This window comes from Drosophila grimshawi, unplaced genomic scaffold (genome assembly GCF_018153295.1).
Source record: "Drosophila grimshawi isolate 15287-2541.00 unplaced genomic scaffold, ASM1815329v1 contig_311, whole genome shotgun sequence".
NCBI classification, from domain to species: Eukaryota; Metazoa; Arthropoda; class Insecta; order Diptera; family Drosophilidae; genus Drosophila; species Drosophila grimshawi.
In genome coordinates, this window is record NW_025063098.1 from 13192765 (window position 1) to 13206936 (window position 14172).

The 14172-nt window shown below is 43.5% G+C and overlaps 1 long non-coding RNA gene across 2 annotated transcripts in view; it reads left to right on the plus strand.

The window, feature by feature from the left end:
* Positions 1–14172, plus strand: part of LOC116805782 — a 46317-nt gene that overhangs the window by 16333 nt on the left and 15812 nt on the right. The window lies entirely within an intron of this gene.

A 14172-nucleotide genomic window follows, 5' to 3' on the forward strand; every position in this document is an offset into this window, starting at 1 on the left:
TTAAACGCATGCCGGGCACGCGTCCCTCCAATCGGGAGTTGGATGTTCTGTTCCCTCGCTTTAATTGTTGACTCGCCTCAGCTCAATAATAGGTTTTCCACACACGGCACATCTGCTCTTTTTTTTCAGTCTTTTTTCTTTTTTTGCTGGCACCCTTGTGGGCCGCAAGCTTTAAGATAAGAACTGTGCTGGCGCGTGTTGTGCGTTGTTGTTGCTGTATTTTCTCAACCCTCAGGGTTCAGCGTTCAGCTGGCATTCATGGCTGATAAGCAGCGCGTCCTCGTCCTCGTCCTCGTTCTCGTTCTCGTCCTCGTTCTTGTCGTCGACAGGATCGCTTTGTCTCGCCCCGTCGACCCACCGCATGAGCTGTAATTTCTTCTTTGTATATTTAACAACCCCCTCGACAGACAGTCAGAACCGGAGCCGTAGTCAGAGTCGGAGGCAATGCTTCATATGGCACGAGCGAGTAACTCAATGAGCCTTTTATTGTCCTCGTCCGTCCGGCTGTCTTTGATGACGCTGCTGATTTGATCGTGTGCGGCTCCTGCTCCTACTCCTGCTGCTGCCGCTGCTCTTGGTGTCACATTAACATCCAGTTCGCTTATTTCAAAGTGTCAGCAGCTGCCTGTAAAGAAAAACAGTAAAGTATTCCATTACAGGTAACAGCGAAAGCGAATTCGATCAGCTTGCAATCGAAGTGCTTGCAACATAAGCACAATAAATCAATTAAATACGGCTTGTTTTGACATGTTTCCTAAGCGTTATGTACATGTCTGGAAATGCGGTTCTTAAAAACATCAAAAGAAGATCTCAGCTATTCAAATACCATAATAGATCAAAACAAATGTTAATATTTTTGAATACAAGACTTATACTTATACAAGGAACACAGCTCTGATATATGTAAAGATATACTTGAAGTTATATATAGTATAGATTTCTGGATGATAGGTACTTTTTCGATTATTGATAACTTTAACATTTAAGCTGTAGAAGATAAAGTCATAAAAATTATATCAAATAGATAAGAGCATTTAACAATTTGTTTCTGACAAATCTTCCCAACTAAAGATCTTTTTGACTCTATTTGATTTTTATCCTCGCTAAATACAACTCTTGCAACGATCTTCTGCGAATACAAAATATATTTTTATTACCTAAATATTTTCATCATATTAATTCTGGCAATGATCATTTGCATTTTCGTTTACTTTTGCACCACTGTGCACAGCCGCTGTTTGGTTGCCTCGATTACAAGTACAATTGCTCTCCCTCTCTCGCTCTCTCTCTCTCTCTCTCTCTCTCTCTCTGGCAATGCGACCATTCTTTCACTTCTGTCTTGATTCCCTCTTGTTTTGCACTTACATTTCGCTTGCATATCCTGCGATCTGCAACTACCTAGCCGAACAACCCTCACAACTGCCTGCCTACAAACAACAATAAATGAGAAAAAAAAAAGAAATTAACTCATGCAACAACTGCAAACTACACACAACAAAGGAATCGAAACTGGTCCTTAATCTGGCTTTTCCCTTCGCCTCAGCATTCGCTCGCCCCGTGCGACGTGTAACAATTTCTCGTACACACTTTGAGCTCTCGCACACACACACACTCATATGACCAGGCCAGGCCAGGCCAGCCTGTGTCCTTGATCCTGCTTACTTGTTTTCGGTTTTTTTGTTTTCGTTGTTGTTATTGCTGTGCTGCCTTTGCAACATTTTCTCAAATTTAGCCATCGTCATTCGTCCCATTCCCTCATTCTCAACGAACCAGCCAACCAACCAACCCCGACTGCCTTCCACTCTTTTCTCTCTCTTCCAGCCTGCTCGCCTGCTCGGCTGCCTGCCTGCCTGCCTGACAGACTTGTCTGTTCGTTTTTGTCGTCTCCTTTTATTGCTGTTGTCGCTTCCTCTTCTTACTCTGCCCGGCTGTGTGCTCCTTTCTTTGACTGTGCGTGTGTGTGCGAGTATGTGTGTATGTGTGTATATGTGTGTTTGTGTTTGTGTGTGTGTGTGTTGGTGTTGCGTTTATTCGTAATTCAATTGCAGCTGCTTCTTTTGTGCTTTTGTATTATTTTTGGCCAACGCACACGTTTCCTCTGCTGCTGCGATTCGCAATGTCGGCTAACCAACAACAACAACAACAACAAAATCAGCAAGAGACACTTGTTTGTTAATTCCCCGAATTGGCAATAGTCATGAGCAGTGTCGACATACATATTTGGTCGATTTAAATGTACACAGCTTGAGAACGATCGCCAACACTTGCCACACTTGCAAGCAGCTCAGTTCAATGCACCACAAGAGACCCCCCCACCCCACACATGGATACACATCTGTGCACACATATATGATCAGTCTATTTTCGACATTATTTAGACTAAATTTTACTAAACTGCTGTTGGTCTTACCTGCGAAGCTTCATCAACTAAACTTCAACTATTTTCATTTTAATTGATTTGAATACACAAATTAATGTGATTTAATTAACTGTATTATTTGGTTGAACATGGCTGTGGCATGTACGTGGTTAGTCAGTTATTCAAACACTGGCAGAACTTGGCTTCCCCCCATATGCAGATGGCTCTTTTTTTTTTTGCTTCATGGAAGCTTGGGGAGCGTTCTGAGGGACAAAGCGTTAACATTCAAGTGTGTCGCCTTTGTGGCTTTGTTGTTGCTTGCTGGCACTTTAGCGCCTTCTTCTCATTTCTTCTTTTGCCCCATTCTATTTTGGTTCTCATTCTTGTGCGCCGATCTCAGCAGCAGCAGCAACAACAACCCCCTTCTCCTTTAGTCGAACAAAAGACAACCAACTCTCTCGAACTGTTTGCCTGCTCCTCTCTCCTCTTCTCTGCTCTCCTTTGCTCAACGTCCTTCCTTGATGTTTATCGGGCGCTGCGTTAGGCAAAAGCAGAAGAAGACGACGACGACAAACAGAACTCTTCCCACTGAGTCATCAGAGACCAGGAAACTGCCCACAGCTCGCCAACTGCCCAACGGCGTCTTCGTCTTTGTTTTTCCCCCACTTTTTCTCTGTGTTCGCTCTCGCTCTCTCTCTCTCTCTCACTCTCTTTGTGGTTCTCTGTTCTGCTTCTTGTTGTGCGTTTGTGTCTTTAGCTTACTTTTCTAGTTTTCCCATCGATCTTTTGCCCTTGGTTAGGCAGGCACAGAACCAACACACACACACACACATACATATACATGCTTGTGCTTCATTAACGGCCCGGCAACACTTAATTGTTTCATTGTTTCTACTTTGACACTATTTCCGAGGAACGATTTCTGACTATAAGTTTTTATTTTCGTCAGCTCAGCGTTGAGCATTATTTTGAGCACTTGAATCTATCTCAATTCCCCCGCTGGGATTGATCGCTGAATCGCTTCGTTTATTAATAAAAAATACAACAACAAAAAACGCCTCTTTAAATGCAAAAGAAGAACGCCCACTTGCTGCAGCACCACATGCTGCAGATGGCAAGCAGCGACACAAGACAGATCCCAAAACTGACTGAGAGAAGCGAAACGGCGATAAGACAACAACTGATCATGGCAAGTCCCCATGGAGCTGCAAGCTTATCTTCTGCTATGACCGATATCGTAAAGCAGAAATTGGAAAAGAGACCAACGCGGCTCCAAAGATAATTGCACATTTTACTTACGTTCCGTTCCGTTCCCTCCCTGTTCGTTCCCCTGGGCAGCAATCAAAAACAAATTAAAGTTAATCCGAAATCCAAAAATGTATCGACGACTCTGCGCGACGAACTACAAGATACAAAGCGCGTCGTTCTACTGAACGCACAACTCAACTGAGGCCCAGTTCCAGATCTCACACACATACACACACACACACTGATACACATACCGATGCACGCGTCTGAGACAAGCAGCGTCACAAAGAGAGTGAGAGAATCTTAAGGAACTGCACAAGAGAGCGGCGAGAATGCGGTGCGATGAGCACGTGAGAGACCCACACTCACTTTACTTCACCTCTCATCGTTGCTTTTGGCACATTACACGCTCATTCTGTTGTTGCTGCTGCTGCTGTTGCTGTTGCTGCTCAAGCGTTGAAGGTCGTTGCGTTTCTTTGAGCGTTTCTTGAGCCGTGACGTCACAGGTAGACAACAATGACGACATCGTCTGTGGTGAGGGGAAATGTTCGTTGGCTGCCTGGCCACAACAATGCACAGCGCACTTCGGCTTCGCCAGCGAGTTCGACTTCGACAACGACTCCGTCTTCGTCTTCGTGTCTGCGGCGAATTTGTCGTCAATTTGCTTTTGTAGTGGTTCCAAATGGCTCTCGCCTCAACACATCTCCTCCTTAAACCTTAGTGGTGTGAGTTTTCTTAGTGTAGTTTGCTGTCGTCGCGGTGGTAGTTCGCCCCTATTGCCGACTCTTTCTAATTGTGCTGTGGTGTGCGTGTGTGTGTGCGTGTGTGTGTTGCTTGAAGTTTTCTTATTCGCCGTTCGCTCGTGCATTGTATTTGTAACTGGTATCTTATCGTTAAATCAAGTGTACGTGTGGGTGTCTGGGCAGGGGACCAATAAGAATGCGGCACTCTCAAAGTGAATTCCACTGGCAAACCAACTGTTTCATACACAATGCCAGCAAGCAAAAACGGCCAAAGCAGATTGATTAAAAACAACAAGAAAAAAAGAGAAAAAAAAACACAAGCAAAAGTTGCCATACCGAATAAATAATAAAATGCATTTGGTTTTACCCATTTTATTTTTCTCATTTAAATGAAAAGAAAAATTATAATGACAAAGTAGGCGACAAGAGATTATGAGTAGAGCCCAACGTGGGGCGGGGTGCGTGGTCCGGGCGAGTGTCGACTACTCGGACGTTGCAGAAAACAGATGCAGATGCAGATGCTGATGATTATAATAACAGTTTTTGTGATTTTTGCTTGATTCTTGGTCCATTTTGTCGTTTGACGGTTTTCTTTGGCCGCGGCGACTTTGAGGCGCTTGATTAAAAAGCTTTTGCACTTTCCCCGCCCCACGTCAGTCCCTGCAACAGTTTTCCTTTTGATTAAAATTACTTTGAGTGAAACTTGTGCCTCCGACTTGCTCTCTCCTCGTCTCGTTCAATGTGCGCCCAATTTACATTACTCCAATTCGAATTGAGATCGTCGCATTTGCATACAAGTGAAATACTTGTGTGTGAGAAGAAGACACCGACTTGGCTCCGAATGTGGGCCAAAGTAACATGTTAATAATCAAGCGGGTACTTTAACATGCCAACAACAGCCAACGAAAGACCGCCAAACAAATAAAATGCTAAAGGGAACATCGACCTAGAGATACCCTGTCAGCTGCTCTAAAATATCTCAAATAGATAATAGATTAATAGATTGTCTCGAACAGTTAAGTTTACATTGTTCGTAGACATTTTCTCTATTCTTTACTTTAAATATAGTTTTTAGCGATTGCACAAATTGACTAAAATATTTGAGTCGCTTGCCAAATTATTTTCAGCAAAAATACTTAACACAAACTGCAGACAAGTTTTGTAATAAATTAAAGAAATAATTATAATTTCAAAACTGGTTTTTCATTTATTTAAGATCAGATAATCTCATTTTATTAATTAATCTTATAATATTTTGATTATTATATTTGACAAGTTTATCTAACAAAATAAGCACTTTCTCTTATTCCTTTTTAAATATATTGTTATCTAATTAAGTAAATAACAGTTTATTTTTATTAAATTAATTGAAAGTATATTCTAAATAAATTAATGTTCATTTGATACGATAAAAACAAATTGTTGACTGATAGTCACTCCAAGAATGTTATAATTCAGCTAAAATTGTGAAGCAAATATGGCTCATAGAATAAGCCTTCCTTGTATAAGTGAAGACTTTTAGGGTATGTTGGACAATACACAGATGAAATAATGTTGTTGTACATTAAAGTGTAGCTAGATAAGCTAAAGCGTGGAAAGAGAGACATCTTGTGTCTATAATTGGGTCAGGCACACGTGCCACATGGCGTCCACAGCTGACGCGCAGGAATTGGTCCTGAAGGACACACAATAGCGCAGTCGGCAAATCACAGTTGGCCACAAATAGACACGCGCTGAATGTGGCAGTAGCAAGAGGCAGGGGCAGGGGCAGCAATAGAATTAGGAGTAGCAGCAGGAACAGGAATAGGAGCAGGAGCAGGAGCAGGAAGAGCAGCACCTGATATCGATGCAAACTCTGGCACTGCCACTGCCACAACGACTGTGCTGCATTTGGCAATGTTTAATCATGGAGGATGCGGAAAAACAGATTGCAGCACCAGATGACGAGGCGCAAACAAAAGGCCAAAAGGTTAAAAGGGACAAGAGGCGAGCAAGGAGTCGGGGAATCCGACTGTAGACTTCAGCCTTCAGACTTCAGGCGGCTGGCGCATCTTTCATTTTGGCAAACAAAGGACTCGGTCGACTCGGCAAGGATATGCGATACATCCACTTTTGCACATTGCCATGAGTTATGGGCATCTTAGGGATGCGGGCGCATATCGATTACGTTGACGCAGAAGACTTGCGGTCTTTTTTTTTTGGTTTGGTATGATTTGCGTTTTCCATTTGACTGCCAAAAAAGGTGCAAGCAAAACGTGCCACAAATTGTCTGCGGCGACTTAACGATTAATTGGATTTATGTTTCAATGCTGGCAGACGCACTGCATCAATAGATTCGATAATGCAGCAGCAGCAGCAGCAGCAGCCGCATGCTAATGTGTGGAGCCACCAGAGAAGATCAGACTGAGCATGTCTTGACCGACCAGGTGAGCAAGGAAAACAGCTGCTGGACTCTGCTGGGAGTTGGGGGAGGAGCAATCAACCACCGGAACAAACCAGCTAAATATACAAATTAACCCATTCAAACAAAAAGGGCTGCTGGCATTCTTGAAATGTGTCAAATGTTGGCAGCGCTAAGAGCCAAACAACAATCAACTCCAAATGAGCTGAATGCATATCAATAAAATCAACAGCAGCCGCAGCAGCAGAAGGAGAAATCAGAGGCAGCAGCAGAAGGAGAAATCAGAGTTTTCAGCTGCCAAAAAGGATTCACACCGCAAGTAAAAGTAAAAGTCGGCTTTTGATCAAGAAATTGTCGGAAAACTGCATGCATATTTTCTCACATTCTCACACATTCAAATGGGGTTCATTGTCAATCATTTGTCATTCGAGTGCGCCGCAGAAAGGAATCGCACTTGGGTCTTGGCCAAAAGGTTTCTTTTGTTGATCTGCTGGGCTTGTTTTGCATTTGTAACCAATGTGAATCCTTTGCGGGACCAAACCATTCATTCAGCACCATTCAACCATTGAACCATTCAATTCCTCTTTCTGCTACCTGCCATTGTCAAAGAGTTTTTCGCCCGTTTTTGTTACATTTTTGCATAGTTTGTGTCGCTTTTCATTTATTGTTTTCCTCGCAGGCTACTTAAATATGCCTCATGCAGCATACAACAACTTTAACGCAATTTGCACTGCTTATGCGTTGAGGAATTAGCCGAAGCAACATTTTAAAAAATACACATATATTTCCACGATTTTCCACGAACCGAAATTTGCATACTCTGCGACTTACCTGAGGCTGAAGATTGTTTAGATCTTTAGCTGGAAATGTCAGCTGTAAATTAAATTTTCTAGCTGGAATTGTTTCTTTTTTTATTATAAAAAATCGACTATAAAATACAAATTTAATTTATGCATAGCTTAATTTGAATTGTGGAAATTTAATATTTTAAAAGATGAAACACTTAATGAAAAAATTTCATTCTTCCAATCGAAGTTGAAGTTTTTTTTTTGGAACAGCAAGAAATCAAATTTAACGTATATTATTATTACTACTCGATCTATTGTGCCCCTTCTGAGCCCATAGCTCTTCCATCAGCCCTAGCTGCCCCACGAATATGGGAATCTTTGTTGTGTTGGGGTCTTCTATGTCTCTGAAGTTCATAACATGCATCCCTAGGATGCTGCATCTTCTTCTAGTTAAGGCTACTCATTCTGCTAGGATGTTCATCCAGGATAGCTCCTCTCTTTCACAAAACCTGCGCTGTTCCTTCCCATTGTTTTAACCATTGCTTAACTTAACTTATATATTTTATTTACTTATAATATATTTTTCATTCTGTAACTAAAAGAAGATATCCCTTCCTCCTGCCGCACCAAAAAGAAGGCCTAAAGCATATTCTCTCACCAAGTGCTTACAAAATTGTCTCGAATTAGTCGAGTAAAGTAATGGACTCGACTGTTTTGTGAGGGCAGCGATCTTTTTCGTATTTTGTATTTGAGCATTCGCTTAAGGAGGCAACAAAAATGCATCCTTTTTTGTGCAGTCACTCGTCATCCGGCAAAGGGATGCTCGGCAATATTTTGCCTATGCTGCAGTCTGTGTAGTGCTAGAATGACACTTTTTTGCTTTTGGCCCTCGATGCGTTCATGGAGAGGAGCAGATAAGCGGGAAACTAATCCTTGTGCTAAGCAGACCAACGGCGGCTTGTCCTAATTGAAATGCGGCATCCTAAGCATTTTGGCGTGAATTATGCCCGACAAATGCATTTTGGCAGAGCGAAGCAGAATGCCAAATACCAAATGCCAAATACTGAATGCTGAATGCTGAATGCTGATTTCTGTTGTATAATGCAAGTGCATTTTAAAACTAAGGGGCACGAGTTGTGGTGTGTTGCATGCCACCAGCTTATTAGCGAAGATTGTCTATGCAGCAGCAGCAGCAGCAGCAGCAGCAGCAGCCGCAGCAGCAGGCGACGTCGACACACAACAACTGAAATTGATTACCAAATGCGACGGGCGTTTTTGAGTGCTGTAGATTTCTGTGTGTGTGTGTCTGTGTGTGTGTGTGAGGAAGAGGGACAGGGGCAGGGGCAGGGGGTGGGGTGGAGACTGGCAGCCTAATAAGCACAAAAATCCACATAGAGAGCAGCAATTCCTTTTAATTGAAAATCTCTCGGCTGGCTTGTTGTTGTTGCCCCTCCCCGCACCGCCCTCTTCTACAAGTGCAAAAGCATTACGACATTTTTTGTTGTTGTTTTTGTTATTTTTGTTTATTTCTTTTTTTTCTATTTTTGCAATTTCTTTGCGGTTGCAGTTCTGTGCGTTTAGTTGGGCTTTGCGGGGGCGTGGTTGGGGTTTGGGGTCTGTTCTCCAAATGCATTCGATATTGCATTTTTGCATTTTGCTCGTTGCCAGCCAAACATACAAGGATAATAAGTACTTTAGCCGGATAGTAAAGGACAAGGGGGAAGGGGGAGTCGCTTGGCTTTTGCAACTTTTTGGACTGATTGACTTGCGCGGCGTCGGCGGCGGTGGCCAAAAACCCAAGCCATCATATTCTTGCACATGGCAAAGTTGATTGCAGCAAGGACTTGCGTCTATATTGCGCCCCAAAAAAAAATAAAACAAAAATATAAAAAAATGGCAAGAATATTGCATCGGATGCATTTGGCTTGGCAAACAAGTTGAGTGAGCTGGAGGCAGCTATCCAGCTCCAAACAACCGCCAACAGGCAACAGCCAAACAGTCATGAAAAAAGTTTCGTCCGACCCAAAACCCCCCGCCTCCCCCAACCCCACCCCTTTCCTACGCCTGCACTTCACTGGCTGCATGTGCAATGCATATTAGCTGAGCTGAGCTGTGTCCTGTGCCATCCATGTGTGTGTGTGTGTGTGTGTGTGGTCGGACCGTGCATTGTCCTTTTGGTCGAGCTTCAGTCATTCTTCTGCATTTTATGGCGCTGTTTTTCCTCTCCTTCTCTCTTAATGTTTTTTTTTTAGCTTTTGTTTTTTACTGCCTGCTGGCTTTTGTTTGATTTGTAAAATTGCAATATGCTAGCTGGTTGCTGGCACCCATGCCAGGCAGCAGTTGTCCGCCCCCAGCTACGGCCCCAAACTACGCCTACGACTGCATTTGTACGCATTATTTGCTGCTTGCTGCAGTTAGACTGCAGTGGCCAAGTTAAGACCCAAATTTGAGTTGGCAACACGAAAAATGCTCAAGCAATCAGCACTGTAGAATCTTCAGCCCTTGGCAATAAGCCAACTCAGTTGAGTGTAAATAGATACTTATTTTTTAATTATATAACTCACTGATTATTATTTGATGATTCTTTATTAAATTTTATTACTATTTTTCTGATTTGATTATTTTTATTTGCAATAATATCATTTTTTCATTGAATATTTGAATTTGCCATTAATTTTATTTTCAAGACTTTGCACCCACACCCCCACCCCCTCCACCCCACCCCTTAACTGGGCATACAACTCAAACGCAATGCAAATATTGGCATCGACACAGGGTTGCTATTCGGTCAGCCTCCTTCCCCAGCCACATGCGCGAGCTGCCCCTTGGCTTCGCAAAACGCACTTCATGCCACACAAAAGTTGGACTGAGTCCAGTGTGGCGATGCCCCATTCTTAAAGGCCGTCGCACCCACACTGCACCGAGTACCCCCTCCCACCCCCACCCCCTTCGACTCTCAACGGTTTTTTAATTCGAGTGCGTTTTTCATCAACGACGGCGTTCCAAGCGCACCGCACACTTCCGCTTAGCTCGACAAGCCACACACACACACACACACACATACAGAGCGCGAAAGTCTTGAGGCTACGCTGGAGACCCTTCAGTGACCAACAGGCAACTGCGCCAGAAATGCAATGCCAACGCCACGGCTTACCCCTCCCCCATACCCCTCCGACTCTGACTCCTACTCAGACGTCAAGTGAGGAGAGTGAAGCAAAAATCAAACAATCAACAAAATAAAATCGCCGCCTGCCGCGCTCAGCTTCGCCTGTCCAGCTGCCTGCCCCCCACCCCCCGTCCCACTCATTTGCCGTGACTTTTTCTTGCCTTTGTTCTGCTGCTGCTGGCGCTGCTGCTGCTGCTGCTGTTGCTGCTACTGCTGCTGGTCGTTTGCTGCTGCTTTTATGCGCACGCCCCCAAAAGTCCAGTTTTTGCAGTCATCAAGTTTTTGAGTCGCACCCCATCCAGGCACTTCCGTCCGCAGTCCGCCCATGCCATGCTTCTTTGCCATGTCTTCGCATCCGTTGCATTCACTTTGGCTGCCCCCACAGCCCCCTCCCCACACCGCAAGCCCTAACCTTCGTCGAGCTCGTCTTGTTCGCTGCTCCTTCGTCTGACTGCAGTGCCACCCTTTATTTATATATATATATATATATATAAATATATATTTATATCTTTTTTTTATTTTTGGTATTCTGCAGGCGGAGGGCGTTCTCTATATTTTATTTTTAATTAATTAATGCGAATGCAAAGTACATTTTCTACAAGTAAAACTTGTTTTGCAACTGGCAGCGCAACCCTTTGGGCGCTGAATACCCCAACCCTTACGGGCGCCAACAGAAAACGGGAGCTGCGCACAGCAGCCAGCCAGCCAGCCAGCAAGCCAACCAGCCAGGTAGTTAAGCAATTTTTGCCATGTCGAGCCTCCAAATATGCGGCACGAGGTGCACCACTAAAGAAATGCAGTTAATTTACTCAGAAGTAGCGCTGCCTACGGGTTGGGTTGGGGGTGCTAGTGTTGGTGCCGGTGCCGGTGTCGGTGGTATTGGTCTAGGGGTGGCAGACTGAAGAAGCAGTGCGCGCCAGCAGCAAGAAAAATGTTTGCTGCAGAAAGTTGCCCTGCAGTTTCTTTTGTTTTTGTGTGCACGCCGTAATGTATGCAACATAATTCTTTTTTTGCGCTCTTAGCTGCCGTCGCAGATGCGTTTGTATGTATTTGGTTAGTCCTTGTGCGCCTTGGTCGACAAATGCGTTAGGTTTGGGGCCGTGCAACTGGAGCCTAGTTCTCTATACGTATGTGCAACGTATGCAGTTGCTTCTTTTCAGCTGTGCGAGTGTGTGTGTGTGTGTGTGTGTGTGTGAGGCAGTTGAAAACTTTGCACTCTTTACTGTAGTAGTCGCTAGTGGCTGCGGTTGCTACAGCTGCAGGTGCTGTTGCTCCACGACCCTTTGCAGCATTCGTTTGGCTGACTTCTCGTTTTCCTTTATTTATTATTATTATTTTTTTTCTTTTTTTTTTGAGACCCCGGAAAATGTAGCAAAAGTTATTTCTTCACGGCTTAGCGCTGCACTTACTGCAAGTGTGTGTGAGTGTGTGTGTGTGTGTAGTAGTAGTAGTTGTGGTGGCAAGCTAGTCTCCAGGTTACTCAATCGGTAGGGTTTCCTAAATGCGTTTCAAAATGTTTAATCAGCATAAACTAAATGCATTCTTATTAATATTTTATATTGCATTTTTCAGATTAACAGAATAATTGAAAAACAAATGTCTTCTTTAATTTAAGTTGTTCAGCGTCTTGTTATCTAAATTTCAATGCAATCATTATTGTTTACTTCCTGCGCTAAGAGATTGCTCAAAAATGTTTTCCACACTCAAAACATCAGTCAGAATCAATAATAGTAATATTTAACCCCTTTGAGTAGTTGTTGCTTTGCTTTGGCTCAGCACTGTGCAAAAAGTGAATTTATAAAGAGCAAAGCAGCTAATCCTTAAGTTCATAGATCTTAATTAAAGATACACCGAGTGTAGTTGGGGCGCCCTAAAACTGTGCATTGCCAGTTGCCGCAGCAAGTGTCCTGCCAGCGTCCTTCTGGCCCACTCTCTTGGGCAACAGTTCAGCGACACGCAGCTCAAAAGGATTCACGCACGTCTTTCAATTCAGTGCCACTACCCCCCTTCCCCCTCCCCCCTTCCCCGCAACCCCAAACCCCTGCAACCCAGCAACGATGCTGTCCCATATGCAAATACTGCGCCCACAACTCGATGATGCACCTTGAGCAAAGTAAATGTAGGATGATAAAAAGAAATTGCAGCAATGCTCCGCTGCAAAGGTGGGCCAAGGGGGAAGTGGAAGGGGAAGGGGTTGTGCATGGAAGGGGTTAAGGGACGACAGACACATTTTAATGATGCATGCAACAGTAAACTGCAATCAGATATGCGCACATCGTTAGTCTTCAGCATCAGCCGCCGTTTGTTGATTATCTTAGAATGGAGAGCATGGCAAGAAAGAAGATAACTCATACGCTCCGTTGCCGACGACATATACATATACACATACATATATATAGAAATTTATTTGCTCAGCAAATAAACGGCAGTCGTGTGCAATGTGTGTGTGTGCAATGTGTGTGTGTGTGTGTGCAGGAAGGCTTCGTCGTTCTCTTAGGGCTTGCCGCTGCCTTGTGGAAGTCCTAACGGAGGCACTTTTTTATGCAACTTCTTCAGCACGAGTGCTTGCCCAAGTTGACGTTTCAAATGTCAATTGTGTGCTTAACTGCATTCTTTTGACGTCGTCGTCGTCGTCGTTGACTTTTCTTATTTGGTTTCGCGTGTGTGTGTGTGTGTGTGTGTGTGTGACTATTAGTGAGTAGGGCAACTCGCCTTGGCAGCGTTCTCATTCTTCGCACGAGGTCCTTTCCTGCCTGATGCGAGGCTTTTGTCTCATTTTTTGGTTTCTTTTTGTAGCAAAATGCGACTTGAAATGCCACAAAAATGTACTAATTTCGCTTTTAAATGAACACAGTTTTTTTTTATCAAAACTAAAAATACATTTTTAATAAATTAAATCAATTTTTCTTAAATACAAATTTATTCTGTCTAAAATAAATCAAATATTTATAATGGGAAAAATACAAAAAATATATTTATTTTTAAAATCCATCACTACTGCTATAAGAAGCTGACAGGCACTTTTATAATCCATTTTGCTCAGTGTACGTCGGATATAAATAATTTCTTTTCTTTGGCTTTCACTTTGTTTGAGCGACGCGACGTTGCAGTTACTTTTGCCAAGTCGTCAGGAAAATATGCCGCATTCACACACACAGACACACACACACACACACACACAGCTACATCTGCACAGAGCCAGCAAGTCAGGGAGAGGGAAAGGGAAGAGGAGAGGAAGAGAAAGAAACCCGAGTCAGACTGCAATCTTGCCTTCAATTAAGCTTTGACAAGTGCATTGCACACAGAAGCTGAAACAGAAGCTGAACCAGAAGCAGAAGACGCCACCCAGCAAAACCCACAAAAGCCCATAAATATGAATGACGATGAGGAATGCAGTAGCAGCAGCAGCAGCAGCAGCAGCATCGTGAGACTGAGTTAAGCCTGACTACTTGGTCGAAAGGATTTGC